This window comes from Cupressus sempervirens, chromosome 1 (genome assembly GCF_028749045.1).
Source record: "Cupressus sempervirens isolate cs-2001-9-10 chromosome 1, ASM2874904v1, whole genome shotgun sequence".
NCBI classification, from domain to species: Eukaryota; Viridiplantae; Streptophyta; class Pinopsida; order Cupressales; family Cupressaceae; genus Cupressus; species Cupressus sempervirens.
In genome coordinates this window covers 175,118,129-175,138,212 of record NC_143118.1, presented here as the reverse complement: position 1 = coordinate 175,138,212, position 20,084 = coordinate 175,118,129, and the positions used below count along the sequence as shown (strand labels likewise).

Genomic DNA, 20,084 nt, shown 5'->3' with positions numbered 1-20,084 from the left:
ATAATAGAGCAAAAGATCTAATGAATATTGACTCAAGTAATTATATTTCAAGGAATAGATAGAACAGGGGACTCATATCTAATTCACTTAGTCATTTTTCAAGATTTTTATGATGCATCAACACCACAATATTATCACCTATTATTATTAGCACCAATTGGAATTGCAGCTTTTAACATTAGCACATCAACAATTCATTCAACTTTAAGAGTTCCTCTTACATATTTTTCAGACTTGCAAGGCACAAGGCTCACAACTTTATAGGAAGAAATTCAACATATTAAGTACATATCAATTGATGAAATAAGTTTTATCGGAAAAATTTTGTTATAGAATATAGATTCCAAATTGCGTCAAGCTTTTCAAGAAAATTCAAATGTGAGTTTTGGAGAAGATCAACTATTTTAGTATATTTGGACCAACTACCTTCTATTAGTGACAAACCACCATAGGATAGTAATGTTCATGCAAATTTATTATGGTAAGAGTTCAAGATTATTGATACTTTGGATAAAGTATTTAGAGAAGAAGGTGAAAATGAAAACCAATAGAGGTTTGATCAATTACTAACTAATATAAGAGATGAAACTCCAATTCTAGATGATTGGATATTATTAATGACAAGGATAGATGTTTCATTGCCCCAAAATACAAAGGATGAATTAGATAATAGTATTCATTTATTTGCAACAAATGATAATGTGCATGGCCATAATAGGCATAGCATTGCATCAAAAGAAGGTAGTACTTATCTAGGGGGGTGTCAAAATGATGAAATAGATGTTGAATTATTACTTTTTATGGATGCAAGGGTCACGTTAACCTCAAATCAATGGATTGAAGTAGGACTTGTCAATGGAGCTTTAGGATACATTCAAAATATCATATATAAATCTGGAAATTCCCCACAATATCCACCAACATATGTTATGGTTGAAGTTGACAATTACTCTAGAATGCCATTGGAAGATGAATCTCCAAAATTAATTCTCATTTCTCTACTACAAAGAGGATAGGCATGTCAATTTTCTTTACATTTGGCTTGGGCATTAACTATCCATAAATTACAAGGATTAACACTTTCCAAGGAAACAACTAACGTTGGACCAAGAGAAAGGGCATTCAACTAATAATTTTGTCTATATCACCAGTTAATTCTCTTGATGGACCTAGAATTTCAACACCATTTTCTTATGATCATTATGAAAAGATAAAGAAAGGGAAGCAACTTGTGAAAAGGAAAGCTAAGGAAGAAAGACTCAAATCTTTGGAACGAGAGTAGTTTTATGCAATGTATATACTATATTTCAATATATATAAAATGTAATGAATATGAAAATCATCATGACTTTAAAAATATATTTTAAATTTAAAAAAATTAATAGATTTAAGGTTTACATGCTGCGTTGCAGATGCTACTAGCTTAGATATCTTTATAATTCTATCTAAAACATGCCAATACATATCAATCTCGAGGCATCTATATATATTTAATAACTATTTATTGGACTAGGTGCCTCGAGATTGATATCTCTTGGCATGTTTTATATAAATCTATAAAGATATCTAAGCTAGTTTACCTATATTTCTTCAATCCATACATGTAATAATCAGTTCGATGCATTTAAATGATAGTATTCTAAGTAATTAAATTATATTAATCTAAGTAGTTCTCTCAAGATTAAAGGAGCATTTGTGGACAATATGTTTTGATTATGCTCTTTGTCATGGGACAAATGAGAAAGAAAACCTAGAGATTTGATGAGAGATTTAAGTATTGCAATTTGTGATATATTTGGTGCATAGTATGGATGACCTATTATATAATACACCTATCTTTATACAGTTTCAATTTTCATTTTATTTTTTTCAATTTTATTATTATAATTAATGTTAAATATATTAACTTATTTAATTAATACATAATATAGTATTTAATTATTATTTAGTTACTATTTTAAAAGTTGAGTACATATTTTTAATATTATAAAATTATGAAATTGCTATTTAATTGTATAAATAAAATAAAACTAGACATGATACAAATATATACGAACGAATAGATTGCTTAATTGTATTTTTTTATAGATATTTATTTAAAAAAATTTAATATAGTTAATATAATTTATATCAACATATATTAGACAAAACTAAATAAGTTTACATTTATGTATTTAGAAGATTAGAATTCTATCTCTCTCACGCACATTTATGCACGCATGCACACACATACACATATAATTTAAACTAGAGGAAACTTTGGTATTTAAAATTTGAAGTTATGATTTCACCAATGTTCATGATTAATTTTAGATACAACTAAACTTGGAAAAATATCAACATAATATTTACGTTTGAGTCATTTATCTATTTCAACATGAAACTATGGCTCGCCTTCAAACAGTGAAAAATGTGAGCTAACTAAATTGAGTGTAAATATCCCTATCTACTAAGCTTGATATAATATTGCTAAGAACTTGAATGGGAACAATAATACATATAAAAAAATACTAAATTAGACCTTAATAATTCATCGTATCCAAAGTGAACCATTAAATTTTTTTATAAAATTTATCAAAGATTGACTTCTTCAATATCATGTACAATTCATCTATCCAGTAAGTTGTATTTGAATATTCTTAATGTACATAAAGGTATGCAATATATTATTCATTTCAAGATGCATTTTCATTGAAATTTCTTAATAAAAAATACTTGAACTATTTTTATTATGATTATTTAAATATTTTTATATTAAGTTACACATAAATTTTTAACAATTAATGCTAGGGGGGAATGGAGAAAATTAATAGACCCTATAATCACTTCTAAAATGCAAGGATTATTAAAGTGAAATGTGGAATTTCATTAAATTGTTTGGGTTCTCACCATTTATAGAGTATCACTTATAAATTTGATAATATAGCCAAAGTATGTTAAAGAAGAAAATTAGTGCATGAAATAAAAATATAAAATCAAAATTGTGCATTTCAAAATATTTAAATGTGATATTCAATATAAATAAAGATCATTTTCAAAAATAAATCTCCATAAATTTTTTTTTTAACTTGCATTAAAAAGAAAAAGGCAATTAATATGTTTTATGATTTATCTTACAACAATATCATGCAAACTATTCTTTGAGAAACAAAATAGTGCAACTTAAGGGGTCATATGGCTAACTTATACAACTTAATTTATTTCACCATCTCATGGAGACATCTAAGATTGGAGAGGTATCTACTTAATAACCTATTACTATGAATCCAACAATATATTCTTTTACCACATTAAACTCAAAGTTATACTAGCTAATCCCTTAGAATAAATACATACAACATGAAGAGGTCCTCACAAAACTCAAATAGATGTTTAGGTTTTCTTGTGCAAGTTTTATTGTTATAAGTGTTTCTTATTGTTTTCATTTTATGTTGGTTGTTGGTTGGTCATGAGCATTTATATGGAAGTGTTTTGTAAATAGGGTTCTTGTTCCCTTTAAAACTTGTTTACTCTTAATCAAAAGCTCTGGTAAAGTTAAATATTTAAATAATTTTTATTCCATGATGGATGAATAGAGGAATTCATAATCATGAAATAAGATCCATACATTCATGCTTCCACCCTTATTTCCTCTCCTTCTCTATTAAGACTATCAGGCATATTAACATTCTGGATTTAGGTTTAGTACCAATAGATCTATGTATTTGAGAAGACATCCTAGATTCTGCATTAATTTCAAGATCTACACATACAAGAATCTTCATGCATTTGATATATCCTAACATCCATACATGAGGGTTTGTCATGTTTAAAATTAATTCTTACATTTATCTTGTTTCCAACACTTTCCTTATGAAATTTCTATTTAATTTCAAGTTTTATTTCTATATATGAGTTTGACCAAGGAAAACCCATTTTAATAAGAATTTCCCCTTATATTTTATGTGATAGATCAAGATACATTTTTTTAGATGTGAATTCGAGAATATAAGTCATAGTCATAGGACCTCTAAAATGTTCATTAGATTTGGAGGTAAAAAGACTAGTTTAGAATTTTGGAACATCATCCTAGACTAGGTCATCTAGGTAAACCTTATCCTCTAGGAATAATATTTATTAATAAAGTAGTTATAAGCATATGAAGCCTAAATATTGAATTTTACCTAATTCTGACATATAAATGTGACTATCAAAACTAGATCTGAAGGTTCATTTCCCTCCTCATTCTTCATGGTAATTCCACCCTTTCTACTTTCTCCTTGCACTTTCAATTATTAATCAGATCCGATACCACACCTTGGAATGTTAAAAAGGATTAATTGATCCTCTATTTGGCTAGTTCAACAATCTTATAATTTTGACCTCAAACATCTACATTTGTTAAAATATTTTATGGTTAAGACACTTGAAATTAAGACCTGAGAGTTCATTTACCAACTTATGACTTCTAAGTTCATCAATTGTTGCACATAATATTTTGAGATCTTCCTAAACATAAAGTTTTTAGAAGGTCTTAATAGATATACTAATTCAAAAGATAAATTTAAACCTAAAATGTTGACTGCTTTGCTACACTTATTGAGAAATTAATTCTTGTTTGTAGATACATTAGAATTTTTTTTCTATCGCCACTATATTTGGATTAAGGTAAAAATAAATTTTACAAGGATCTAAAACTCATTATGTATTAGCTACAAAATATAATTAATAAATTACTATGCTAGAAGAAAATATTAGTGTAAAAACTACTATCTAACACTTAAAAGGAACAAATAACAGAAAGACCTAAACCAAAGCATACAAGAAACAAAGAAAAATATATATAGGAAACCCATACCTAATCCAAATTACCGAGGACTTTAGTAACCTGAATCTCTAATGTATGGGTAGTGTCTTTAGCATTCTTCTGATCTTTAGTGGTGGTCTTCTTATTTAGCCTACCGCTTTTTCCTTTCTTAGACCATTACCATCATTCATACGGTCTTTCTCTTTGGTATACAAATCAATATCCAGTTGGATACCCTTTTCCTTTGTCTTTCCTTTACCTTTCATAATCTTTTGACTGGAGGGATGGAACCTTTTGGCATTGTCCTTTAAGAAATTATTGATTCTATCATCAAGATTCTTTACCTAGTCAATAGGAATATTGTGGATGCTTTTTATTCTTTTCCTAGCTCTCACTTTATCCTCCAAGTTGTTTTCTAGAGTTTTCATCTTCATTATGAGGGAAAGGATTTCATTTTGCATCCATCTATCAAAGTTCAAAGCATGAGATCATTCTTCTCCTTAACTTTAGAGGGAATATCTATATGATTGAGACTAGCACCAATAACCTTGTCCTTAGAATTCTTCATGTCTTTCACAGTATGGACATCCTTAGAGTTAGAGATAGAGTACCCAACCGGGTTGGGATCATCCATCCTATTATCAATCTTCTCTATCTTTACCCCAAGGATCTTTTTAACTTGCTTCACAAATGGGGATCCAATATTCTTGCTAATCTTAGTAGTGGCAGGAGAAATTTTCTACTTCTATCCAATAGGAATCTCTTCAACCTCTTCCTTAGTTTCCATCTCATCAAAATTATCTTCCTAAGGGTCAATCAAGTCCTTATCATCTTGGAAGTCCACCAACTTGGTTTTCTTCTTATCCCTTGTCTCCATCTCAGAGTCATCACTTTCTACACTTTTTTTCTTTTACTTTTCATCATTTTTCTAGTACTCCCCTCCCTTTTTACTATTGGGATAGTCTTAGGAATTTTGGCCTTGGAATATTCCATAAATAGGAGAATAAGCCCTTCATGGAGTATGGGATGAGTAGATTTCGGCTTATTTTTAGCCACACTCGCATTCAACTATTTTATAATATAATATGCAAAACAAATTTTGTTTTAATGTCAAAAATGGTTAAGGAAGATAAAATTTAAATATTGAACTCCTATTTGTCTGCCACCTAAAGTAAAATAAGCCCTAATATAGCTCAAAACCTACCTTTGAATGGGCTTAATTTGTTTGTATAAGAAGTAGTTGTGCACCTTGACAAGCACTTTTCTTTCTTCATTCCTTAGAGAATTTCTCTAGAACCTCCTCCAAGACATTTCTTTCCTTGAAAAACTATAAACCCTCACATGACAATCCTATAATTTACAATATGAAGTAGGAGTTGAGACAAAAAGAAACACCATAGATAGTTTCATCCTACTCCATTCACACTCTAAAAAAAAATTCATTACTTTAGGTTCAAATCCATGCATCCTTTCGTGATAAATTGTAACATCACCACTCTTAAGTTGCTTCCACACCTTTGATTTTTATTCCCATTGTTACCCTATATAAGAATTTATAATTTAGAGCAAGAGTGACATTTAAAATCATGATAATTGAAATGTGTTAGAGGTTGTATGGTCACAGTAGGATCCATGTAGGTAGACTTATATTGCTCCTTGTAGAAAGTGGAAATGAAGAGTTCTCACTTGAGAAGTGTGGAAAATAGAGAACATGTACAATGCCCATTAATTATCCTTTTCTTCCCCTCATCTTTTGGTAGTTTGAAGGTGCACCCTCAATGACATAGCTATCCCCATGCATAGTTTCTTATGTCATCAAAGCTCTATTTAGAAGAAGTAAATGAAAGAGCCCTTTATGAAAGTCAAAATTGCTTATCACAACTAATGTCAGAAGCCCATTTTGATGCTCAATATCATTGGTCTATGTCCAATTAGCTTAGGCATTGCTAAGTGTCAATTGTTATCATAGATGTTAGGAATAGCCCCCACAATGTCCAACTGCATTTACCATGAACACAACCTTCTATGATTTGAAATTTTATATGAATTGGGATTCAAATTATCTCAAATTGCTTTAATACCATGTATATTTTTGCAAGATATAAAGAGAATTTTAAAAAGGAGAAATTTGTACATGAGAGCTAAATCAACCATGTATTAAGATTAAGATAAAATATGCATAAAGGAAGAATAATTGGGTCAAATCAAGTGTCAAAACCAATACTGAATGAACACTGGCAAGTAGCCTCTCATTAGAGTAGGATGATTTGTTGAAATAGAATAGGCACATATCTATAGAACTCCTAAATAATTAAACAAATATGCATGGGTGAGGGAGTACAATTAAAAAGTCTAATGTAATTGTATAAGTAAATACACTAACAACAACATTTGAGTATAACATAAGTTGGGACACACAATCACTATAATGTTAATTATTTTAATTGCATGTCTTAGTTTCACTTTATTATTTCTTCAACATGTCCCAATACCTATATATGTGCACATGTTTACACTCCTAAATGCATGACCCAAGAGTCATTAAATGTTAGATTCATGACAAACAAATATATCCTTTCACATTATCTTATTTAGATAGACTAATAATGTTATAAAAAAAGAGTGACACAATATATTATAAATTTATTCAAAATAAACTTAAAATATCAAAATAACAAAATTTTATTAAATATAAAACAACATAATGAAAATTAATTTGCTAAAGTTTGATTATTTGAAATCTTATAACATAATTCAATAGAATCTTTATTAAGTCTCTTTTTACTAGAACTTATCATCTATGCAACAAACCCCGTTTCGAAATAATACAGACTAAATGGACAACTGAAATTTACTTTAAAATATCAACATTTTGAACAACTGTCAATTGAACTAGCATTTATCCAAGAGCGCTTACAACACGTCATCGCCATACAAGTCCACTGTCACCTGCCACCATGAGTAAAGCTACAACTATATTCTCCATTGCTGGAAGACCACACATGTCATTCGGTAGTCTCATCCGACTTGACTGAAATCAGAGCGTCTCTTATTTGTGCTACAATCTCACCAATCCTTGGTCTTTTGGATGCCTCGATCTCAATGCATTTTATTGACAATGCCAGGAGATTATAGAAGGATTCGAAGTCACTTTCGGATAGACGCAACCTTTTATCTAGGATATCCGTCAGTTGACGGCCAGATTCATCATTCATCTCCATATACATCATAACCTGTAAGATGAAAACGATTGAGCGTTTCATTCGATAAATTCTATAAGTTATAAAAAGTAAATAAATGAAGAAAAAGTAGATAAAATCTGACCCATTTGATAAGGCTGATCTCTTCTTCGGGTCGCTTCGTGTCTACCGGCTTTCGGCCGCATACGATCTCCAGTAAAACCACTCCAAAGCTGTACACGTCACTCTTCTCTGTCAACTGGCTCGTACGGAAATACCTTCACATTCAGCCATGGATTGTCTACTTTTAGAGGAACAGAAAAATATACTCGGAATAATGTTAGCATAAAGATTTCAAGGTTATGAGCAACATCGATGTAGTTGGTAGGTGAATTTGCAAAAGTAGGCATAATAAGAGTTGGAAATTTGAAGGTGTCGGGGAATTATAAGACTAACTCGGGATCTAAGTATCCAATCGATCCTTTAATGGTTCTGGTGACGTGAGATGCATTGTCATCCGCAATCATTTTTGAAAGGCAAAAATCTGCTACTTTTGCCCGCAGTCTTGAGTCCAGCAGGATGTTTGAGCTCTTCACGTCTCTGTGAACGATTTTTGGTGTGCAGCTTACATGCAGATATTCCAGTCCTTTAACAATGTAAACAATGAAACTATTACCAAATTTGATGTCAATTTTGCTCGAAATCAGGTTTAGTGCTAATTTAAAATCGGACTGATTGCGAGCATTTGAATGACCCATTTACTACCTTCTGCTGCATCTAAAGCGATTCGAAGCCTAGTCTTCCAATCCAGTGTGGAAGAGTTGGACAAGGAACCTGCAGAATATAGGTGTAAACGAGTGAATGTGTGATAGAACAGGTGAGGAGTTAATTTTATCTTTAATAGTTCAGCTTCAAAAATCTGAATTATTAAACGGTTAACAATAACTTAACAGATTATTTTACAAGAAAACATTTCTGTTTGAAAAATAGCCCTTGACGTTGATTCCCTTTCCCATTGGTAAATATAAACAGGCGCGGCATATTAGGCTGCTTTTTGTATCATTTTCTTTTTACTGAAACATTAGATCTGTCTGTGGACTCACCGTAGAGGTGGTCATTAAGTGATCCGCAGGGCACGTGCTCATAAACAAGCATAAGTTGTTTGAAGTCACTGCAATAGCCAAGCAAGGACACCAAGTTCCTGTGATTCAATCGAGACAGCAGATCGATCTGTTGACAAACAAGTAGTTTCAAATATACATTACTAAACAGAGAAAAAGCAATTCAACATTAATATCTAAAATCAAATTTAATGTGTGATATTTAGGCCACATAAACATAACCATATTTGTTTTACGTTACCTCTTTCAAGAACTCAGACGCTCCTTGTTTTGATGTGGACGAGAGAAGCTTTACAGCCACATCTTTACCATCCTGTAATTTGCCCAAGTAGACACTTCCGAACCCCCCTTGGCCAATCTTTTGACTCAAATTCTATGTAGCTCCCATCATCTCAACAACACTAAATGAACGAGACTTCTGTGAGAAATTATATTTAAAAAAAACAAACTTAAACTCACAATCCTAACCCTAAAAACTTTGCTCAGCACTTAAACGTTGCTCGGCACATGAAGGTGCTGAGTGCCAATTTTACTCGGCACTTGATGGTGCCGAGTGGCAGGTTTCTTGGCACTTGAAGAAAAGTGTTCAGCACAGGAAGGTGCCAAGTGCCAGATTTACTCGGCACTTGCTCGGCACTTGATGGTGCCGAGTGACAAGCAACAGGTGCCGAGTGAACTGGGCACAAAGAGGAGCTCGGTAGCAATAGATGCTGAATATGCTTGACTCCAAAAGAAATGCTTGGAAACAATAAATGCCGAGTGAGCTCGGCTCCAACTGAGAAATTATAACTTAAGAGATTTCAACGTGAATGCTTTCACCATTAAAACCAGAGAGCCGAGCTTTAAGCTTTCAAAAAAAAAATTCAAATACAATGAATAGAAGAGGAAGAACAATAGATTCAATTATGCCTACTTTCTTTTTTATTCAACTAAGATTTAAACTATTACAAAATCTGGGAGCATTCGGCTTCAACCAGAAAATCCTAAAATAACCCTAAACTGATAATACTTCAAACTTCAATAAACTTTTGAACTTGCAACTCTAATGGCTGCATACAATAGTGCCTGGAGCAATCACTACTTCAACAGGAAAAATCCAAACAACAACAGACTAGCAGAGTGAATGAGGGAAACACTTGCAACTGCAGGCACAAACTTCTTTCCTTCTTCCTTCTCTGATCTGCTTGATCTGCAAATTCTACAGAATGAATGAAATAACATTCCTTTTGTCTTCTGACCTAAAACATTTTTCCCTCTCATTTCCAAATTCAAAAATCTCACCTACTGTATTCATGTTTTTCTATCTGTTCTATTGGTCGTCAGGTGGTAGGTGGGTGTTTGGCTCTAGGGGCAAGACAACCACTGTATTAAATTTTTCAACACTCTCCCTTTGTCCCAAGCCAAACAAACAAGGATCACAGCTGATCCAAATCAACTACACCAAGACACTCTCTTAGGTACACAAAAGTTCCATTGCCTAATGGCTTGGTAAAGATGTCTGCTAGCTGCTGCTCAGACCTGCAAAATTCTATCTTGATATCCCCATTCTCCACCAACTCTCTGATGAAGTGATATCTGATCTCTATATGCTTGTTTCTCTCATGAAAGACTAGATTCTTAGACAATGCAATTGATGAGATGTTGTCACAATAAATTGTGGTTCCATCCTCTTGCCTTTCATTCAAATCTATCAAGATCCTCCTTAGCCAAATTGCTTGACATGCTATTGCATTTACTGCTATGTATTTAGCCTCTGTTGTAGATTGAGCAACAATAGATTGCTTCTTGGATGCCCATGAAATTGCACCCAATCCCATATGAAACATGTATCCGAAAGTGCTCTTCCTATCATCTAAATTTCTAGCCCAATCACTATCTGTGTAACCAACCAATTTGAATTCATCATTTGCAGTATACAAAATCTCAAATCCCTTGGTACCTTTCACATACCTTAGGATCCTCTTTCCCGCTTACCAATGGGAATCCTTTGTGTTTCCATAAATCTGAAAATCAGACTTACTCCATGCATTAGGTTTGGCTGAGTTGCAGTCAAATAAATTAGGCTTCCAACCATACTCTTGTATAGTGTTGGATCCACTCTCTTGCTAGAGTCTTCCTTGCTCACCTTCAGACCTATTGCTATTGGTGTGGGGGATGCCTTACTGTTCTGCATTTTAAATCTCTCCAAGATCTGCCCTGCATACTTTTCTTGAGAGATGAAGATGCCATCATGCATTTTTTTTTACTTCTATGCCTAGAAAGTATTTCAAGAGACCTAATTCTGTCATTTCAAAATCACTTTTCATGGCCTCTTTGAACTCACCAATTAGAGCCTTGTCATTTCTAGTAAAAATCAAGTCATCTACATACAAGAAAAAAATCAATACATTACTATCTGTTGCCTTCATGTAAAGAGTGGGCTCATCATTGCTTTTGCTAAAGCCATTGCTCATCAAATATAAGTCAATCCTCCTGTACCATGCCTGTGGAACTTGCTTGAGCCCATAAAGAGCTCCCTTCAATCTATATACTTTGTTCTCTTCACCCACAACTTCATAACTAGGTGGCTGCTCCACGTATACTTCTTCTTTCAATACATGATTTAGGAAGGTGGACTTCACATCGATTTGAAGTATCTTCCACTTATGCTGAGCTACAATTGCTATGACAACATGCACAGTTTCCATTCTTGCAACAAGGGCATAGGTCTCATCATAATCTCTTCCATACTGCTATTTGTAGCCCTTGACTACCAGCCTTGCCTTATTCCTATCAATCTTGCCTTCGGCATAGACCCATTTCACTCCAATCACATGCTTCTTGGGAGGCAATTCAGTTAGCTTTCATGTCTCATTTCTTTCTATAGCATCTATTTCCTCTTCCATGGCCTTACACCATTTCTTCTCCTTAATAGCTTTTTCAAAATATATTGGATCACTATGAGAAAATAATGCAAAATTAACACTCTCATCATAATCTTCATACATTTCATCTTGGTATATCTCCCTAAAACTCTTAGTCTTTCTTGGTAACAGGGAGGAGAGTATGGGATTAGAATCTTCATTACTATTGCATTGCTGACTAGCTCGGTCTTTGCTGGTACTCGGCACTAACACTCGATCATGCCTAAAGGAGCTCAGCAATGTCTGAATCTACTTGCCTTTTCTTCTATTTGCTCCTTCTTCTTGTTGTTTATCAGCATCCTCTTCACTCATAATTCGCATTTTACTAGAAGTTCTTGGTGACTCATCAATTGAACCATACCAAGACTAATTTTCAAGAAATTCCACATCTCTTGAAAGAGTCATCTTGTTGTTCAATGGGTCATACAATCTATATGCCTTTGATTCTGGGTTGTACCCTATGAAAATGCATTTCACACCTTTGTCATCAAATTTTTGCCTTTGCTCTTTAGGCACATGTGCATATGCAACACATCCAAACACTCTTAAGTGTTCAACTGTCCATCTTCTTCATGACCAAGCTTCCATTGGAATTCTGTCATGGACTGCCTTTGTAGGACACCCATTAATTAGGTAAACTATTGTTGCCACAACCTCTCTCCAAAATTTAGTTGGGAGACCTTTCTCTTTCATCATGCTCCTTTCCATTTCAACAATGGTCCTATTCTTTCTTTCATCCACTTCATTCTATTGTGGTGTATAGCTGACTGTGAGCTCTTTCTTAATGTCATATTTCCTGCAAAAATTTACAAAAGAATTGGAGGTATACTCCCCTCCTCTATCTGAACTAAGGACCTTGATATAATGTCCACATTCTCCTTTAGCCTGGGCTTTAAATTCTATAAGTTTATCAAATGCTTCAGATTTATTCTTTAAGAAATACACCCATGTCCTACAACTGAAATCATCAATAAATGTCATGAAATAAGTACTCCCCCCAATGGAAGTAACTTGCATAGGACCGACTAGGTCAGTATGCACTAATTCTAATGGATATCTAGCCCTCCTAAAATTTCCAGAATTAAAGAGAAGCCTATGTTGCTTACCCAAAATACAAGCCTCACACTTGTCACATGAATTTCCTATTCGTGGCAAACCTTCTACCATTATTTTATTTGACAATAAATTTAAACCAGCATAGCCAAGATGACCATACCTGAGATGCCACAACCGTGAAGGGTCTTTAATCACACTCCTTAGAGCTAATTGTGTGTGAGGTGCAGCACAAACTTGAGATGAGAAACATATCTCAATCTTTAAGGTAAACATTCTGTTCTTTTTCATATGAACTACTGCAAGTAAGTTCTTGCTCCCATCCTTTTCATGAATGACACACTTGTCATTCTCCATCAGCACTTTGTATCCATTCTGAATGAGCTGAACAATGCTCATCAAATTGTGCTTCATAACAGGGGTGAAATACACATTTTGTATTTCCCTTTTCTTACTTTTCTTGGTGCGGACCATAATAGATCCTTTGCCCACAACTGGTAGGGTTCCATTGTTACCAATCTTAATTTCTGATTTGAAACTCTTGTCAATGAATGAAAACAAGGTTTCATTACTACTCATGTGGTTGCTACATCCACTGTCGAGGTACCAAACCTCAGGGCTTCCTTCTTCACCAACATTACACATTATGAAGGCAGTGTTCTCACTTCTCATATTCACATCAGCCACATTTGCTTGTCCTGACTGATCATTTTGCTTCTTCTAGCATTCACTTGCATAATGCCCATATTTATGACAGTAGTAGCATTCTACATTACTCTTATTTGAGTTATAGTTTTTCTTACCTCCTCTTGAAGTATTTTGTAAGCTACTTGCTCCATCTGCTCTTCTTGAGCTTTTTTCTGCAGCATTTCTTTGTCCTCCATTACCTCGGCCTCTGCCTCTGGAGTTTCTGCTTGAGCCATTTCTTCCTCTCCCCCTTCCTCTTGGATTTCTCTGAGCCTTGAATGCTTGCTCTTGGGAAGTAGAAGATGTAGATCTATTGATCCTATGCTCATGCATTTGAAGAGAACCCATCAACTCATCCATTGTCAAAACAATAAGATCTTTTGACTCTTCTATTGTCATGACCAAATGGTCATATTTATGAGGTAAACTCCTCAATATCTTTTTCACTATCCTCTGCTCTTGATAGTCTTCTCCATTTGACTTCAATTGATTAATTACATTGGAGGTTCTTGAACTGAAGTCTGCAGCTGATTCATTTTCCTTTATCTAAAGGTTCTCAAATTCCCTACTTGTATTCTGTAGCTTTATAGTGTGAACTTTATCAGTTCTTTTGAAGTTTGTCTCAAGGATATCCCAAGCTTCCTTTGCATAATTTGCTACTGCAATCTTTGGAAAAATTGTCTCTGTCATTGCTGCTTCAATAAGACTTAATGCCTTTGCATCTTTCCTCCTTGACTCTTTCAAATGAGTCTTCTGTACATTTGTGAGGGCAGCATACTGAGTTGGATCAGTCACATCATTGAATCCATTGATCACAAACTCTCACAAATCATTTGCAACCATAATGGTTTTCATCTTCTTTGCAAATGTATCACAATTTTGTCCATTAAATGACGGTGGCTGCTGCCAGATCTTTTCTGCATCTCCTACCATGATAAATATCCCAAGAAAATAAATGCCCTAACTCACTGTGGATATGGGGCCTCAAAGCTCTGATACCATGTGAGAAATTATATATAAAAAAATCAAAAAACTTAAACTCACAACCCTAACCCTAAAAAAATTGCTCGGCACTTAAAAGTTGCTCGGCACATGAAGGTGTCGAGTGCTAGTTTTACTCGGCACTTGATGGTGCCGAGTGGTAGGTTGCTCGGCACTTGAAGAAAAGTGCTCGGCACAAGAAGGTGCCGAGTGCCAGATTTACTTGGCACTTGCTCGGCACTTGATGGTTCCGAGTGATAGGCAATAGGTGCGGTGCCGAGTGAACTCAGCACAAAGAAGAGCTCGGTAGCAATCAATGCCGAGTATGCTCGGCTCCAAAAGAAATGCTCGGCAACAATAGATGCCGAGTGAGCTTGGCTCCAATTGAAAAATTATAACTTAAGAGATTTGAACATGAATGCTTTCACCATTAAAACTAGAGAGCCGAGCTTTAAGCTTTCAAAAAAAATTCTTAAATACAATGAATAAAAAAGGAAGAACAATAGATTCAAGTATGCCTACTTTCTTTTCTATTCAACTGAGATTTAAACTATTACAAAATTTGGGAGCATTCGGCTTCAACCAGAAAACCCTAAAATAACCCTAAACTGATAATACTTCAAACTTCAATAAACTTTTGAACTTGCAGCTCTAATGGTTGCATACAATGGTACCTAGAGCAATCACTGCTTCAACAGGAAAAATCCAAACAACAACAGACTTACAGAGTGAACGAAGGAAACACGTGCAACTACAGGCACAAACTTCTTTCCTTCTTCCTTCTCTCCTCAGCTCTGCAACTTCTCTCTGATCTGCTTGATCTGCAAATTATACAGAATGAATAAAATAACATTCCTTTTGTCTTCTGACCTAAAATATTTTTCCCTCTCATTTCCAAATTTGAAAATCTGACCTACCATATTCATGTTTTTCTATCTATTCTATTGGTCGTCAGGTGGTAGGTGGGCATTTGACTCTAGGGGCAAGACAACCACCGTATTAAATTTTCCAACAACTTCACAGGATTGGGTACAATTACAGCTGCACTTCTATTAAATAAATAAATACGTTTGTGGTTGATTATAAATAAATACTTTCTAATAAATAAATAAATACGCGTAAATTTATTAAATAAATACGTTTGTGGTTGGTTATATAGAGCTAGAGAGAACTCCTCACCTTGGTTGGCGTTCATGTTCTCAATTTTGTTTCTTTTCTTTGAGTTATGTCTTCTATGAAGTATAATGAACAATATGATTGCTACAAAAGCCAGGACAACAACTCCAATGGCTGGTTTGACAACAGTCCCGATCTTATTACTCTTAGATTGGCACTTATCCTTACCCTTACACAGATGTGGATTCCCCGTATAACTGCAAGCCATTATACGAGACCAATAATGTTCTTAAAATTAGCGAGTTTCCTTAAAGTTTACCGGCCGTATATGAGACAAATAATGTTCTAATTTTTTTCTATTGTTTCATGTTAAGAGTTACCTGAGAATCAATGAAGGCTTCTTCAAAAGCCCTTGCGGAACATCTCCGCTGGAGTTATTGTTACTTAAATTTCTGGAAAGCGTAGAAAATAGTATACCGTTCAGATAAAATAAATAAAATTGCCATCTTTAAAACTAGCATTGAAAGAAATGGAACGTACAGCTGTTTTAAGTTACTCAAATGTGACAGGCAGTCTGGGATGATTCCTGTCAAGTAGTTGTTTTCAAGGCGTCTGAAAATTGCAATGAACATGTTATTAGACAGAAGCCGAATTATAAATTGCATACAGGAGATCGAGTACGCTGTGACTACTAATATAATGTATGACCAAACTCAACGTACATTGTCTCCAATTTGGTTAAGCTGCACAAGTCTGGCAGTGTTCCTGATAAATTGTTGTTCTGAAGGTAGCTATTTAGCACGAGAGTTAGTAAAATCATTATGAAATTGAACTGAAACGAAATTTTAACGAGACATAGAGCTAAATACAGTTGAACTGGGACTCTCACATGCTTCTCAATTCGGTCAGTTGGCTAATCCGTTCTGGCACAGTTCCAGACAGATTCCTTTCCGACAAACCGCTAATTGGAAAATTAACTCAACACAATCGATTACATAATCTCTGTTTAATTTTAAGCTACTCAAAAACGATGCATCATAAGGATAAATGTATAAACTTTGTTACGCAAACTTACAGATCTAGTATTCTAACATCTGGAAGCACTTTACTGCATCTGATTCCAGTCCATTCAACACCAAAGCAAGGATCCGATATCCACCCTTTGATACCGAAAGCCCTTTTAATTGATAAAAGTGCAGCAACTGCAACGTTGACAACTCCGTTAGAGAAAGCAGCGATAAAAAACCGAATCACAAAATTGAAGATGTGAAAATCTTACCGTCGCTTGCATCAGTCTGTGGCTCACTCTCCACTATCTGGTAGTACTCAAGAGCGTTAAGGAGAGGACCACGGTTAGACATTCCCGGTTCCTCCACGGTTTCAAGAGATATAAAAGTGCACAGGCCATGAATGATGTTTGCTTGACTTTAAACATTCTCATCTCTTGTTTTTTTATCCAACAAGTTTCCTAATTCGAACAAAGATGATCATGTCGTAACCCAGACAAACGTACAAGTTAAACAAGTTTAAGAAATTAAACATGAACTTAATTCTCCTACGATGAAGGGGATGCCATTTTTTTAAGCATATACTTTGGAGCAGCACAACTACACACTCGAAACTTTATCTATTTTAATTTCGTACTACAGTTAAACTAATGATGTTTTGTCATTGTCCCATGTCGGATCCTCACTTCCATCGCAATGGGCTTAATCATTCCATGCAATTAGAATCTATTAAACAAAACATCAGTGGTCCTTCAACATGTGCAGGATCTACAACATTACTTCAACTTGCTCTTCATTTTAATGTACTATTTGTCTGCCAATGCAGACTGTTATTGAACAAATTCACTTTGCCTTGTTTTACTCCCCTACAAAAAGATTTACATTTACAATATATATCTATTCTAGGATAGGAAATCCAATATATATCTATTGTAGGAAATTCAATAAGTGTAATGCAATATATGTATAGCAGAAATCCAATTAGCAGTAGTACAAACAAGCTTTAGAATATATTATACCATCAACCCATTTAACAGAAATCTAACTAAACAATTTCACAAACAATCTCACTTTGGCTTTACAATACATATAGCACCAACCCATTTGACAAAAACCCATTTAACCAATTTCACTTTAGCTTGACAATATATATAGAACCAACCCATTTAGCAGAAACCCAATTAAATAATTTCACTTTAGCTTTACAATATATATAGCACCAACCTAATTCAATAATTTCACTTTGGCTTTGGCTTTACAATATATATAATAGAAAACCAATTAAAGTAATGCAAGAAAGCTTTACAATTTCTATAGCAGGACCCCAATTAGCAGTAATGCAAAATCGTTCATTTTAAGGACTGCCGAGCATGATGAATGCACGTGAAACTATTTCAGAGAAAAATGATGGTTTCTTTCTCTTCAAGCAACTATGACTGGTAATAATTTGGTCTCTGGTTCCTCCACGGTTGTATGTGAATGGAAGCTCAACTGAATGGTTTTGCAGAGAGGAGTCTATGTAGTGAACTATCTCGTCATTTACCATAACATTAAAGTTCTTCGCCTCTGACCCGTTGAGGTGGCCGACTTCTGCAAAGTATAGCACAAATAGAGTCCTTGTATTCTGTTGCTTAAATATCAAACGCAAACCACTCACAGCGATCTCGGTCACTAAAGCGGTCTGCATTGCAACAGCGGGAGGGAAACTGGTGATATTATTATTGTTATTAATCATAACCATTCTATTCGAACGCTCCCTTCGTAAATAATTAACTTCGTCTACAACGGACAAGTTGCTGTCCGAACACCACAAGCGATCGAACCGGTGTTGGTCAGGAATGGATAATTTGAAGGTCCAACTGTTATAGATTTTTACTTTAATCATCTCAAACTTTAATATAGACAACAATGTAAAAGCTTAAATTTGGTAACTTATTTACTTTTGTTAGCTACCAATTTTATAGTTAATATGTGCTTCAATTTAAACAATCGTGAAGTGCATTTCTTGCAAAGGCAATTCAATCATTTCGTCTTTCTTCATTTCTATATGAAACGTCAACACGAACATAATGCTTTTATTGAAAGACTATTCAGTACACGATGGTGAATATGACGATGAGTTCCCTTTTTTCTAAGAAGAGAAATACCTGATAAGACCGGAGTACTGAGCACCGAGATCATATCTTGATACTGAATTCAACATTATTCCCCGCTCAAGCTGAGTCTCATAGAGGCCGCCTGAAAGACTCCTCAACTCAATTGCAGAAATGAAAGGGTCGCTGCTATCTGAAGTGCGAATGAAGCAAACATATAAGAGGGCATTTGAAGAACTCGTGATGATCCTTTCTCTTGTAAATTCTTGCGTTTCTGGCCGGGATGATATAGGTACCATCTTTCGATGATGCATGCCTTCTGTCTCCAAGGAAAAATTAAAGCTGGGAAGCTCTTGTATTCCATTATAATTACCAAACAGAAACCAGAGGCGTATAAGGTACGTGACGTTAATGTTTAATGGGAGGCTATAGCATGATTTATTCGAAGGCTTTGGAAAGTAACGCAAAGACTGCAAGTGATATGGAATACTTGAGTTATTAACATTCGCTACCTCGCCAACATCTATAAAATGACCATCCGCAACCCAACTTATGTTGGACACGGAATCAGTGTAATTATCTCCGCCGCCACAACTAACGCTCAGGAATCCTGCTATTTTGCAACAAACGAGAACTAATGAGTGGAATGAAGGAATGAGGAGATGTTAAAACAAGCTTTCTCCCTTTTGTTTTTACCTGGCTGAGCTGAAACTGAGACAAGAACCGCGAGGACATTCGTAGCGAGCATAAGCAGACTTCGGCCATTGGAAATTAACTTGTCCATCGGCTCGAAGAATAGTTGAAAAGCGGATGTTTACAAATTAAATATATGCATTAATGGCAACTCCTTTGAATAGTGGTTTTATGAATTTACGTCGGAGTTTCGTTTTTACCTATTCCACTAGGTGAGTAGCTAACTTACGTCAGTTTACTTGATTTGTAGATATTAACGCGTGAATCAAATCAATACATTTAGCGTGCCACTTACGACTTATTGGAAAGCTTTGTTTCGTACCCGAGATTCACGTTCTGTCGAGCAGAAGTCAATAACACCAGTGCCATTTCCAAGGAAAGACCATACCCACTCCAAAATAGGATATTAATATTTTCATGTTCACAAAGAAAGGATTATATTTATTTATCCATCTCAAAATATTT

At 34.5% G+C, this 20,084-nt stretch overlaps 2 pseudogenes; both read right to left on the bottom strand.

The window, feature by feature from the left end:
• The window catches only part of LOC149576710 (polygalacturonase At1g48100-like), a 175,479-nt pseudogene that overhangs the window by 146,915 nt on the left and 8,480 nt on the right, over window positions 1-20,084 (bottom strand).
• On the bottom strand, window positions 7,792-19,680 carry LOC149576711 (putative LRR receptor-like serine/threonine-protein kinase At1g67720; annotated as a pseudogene).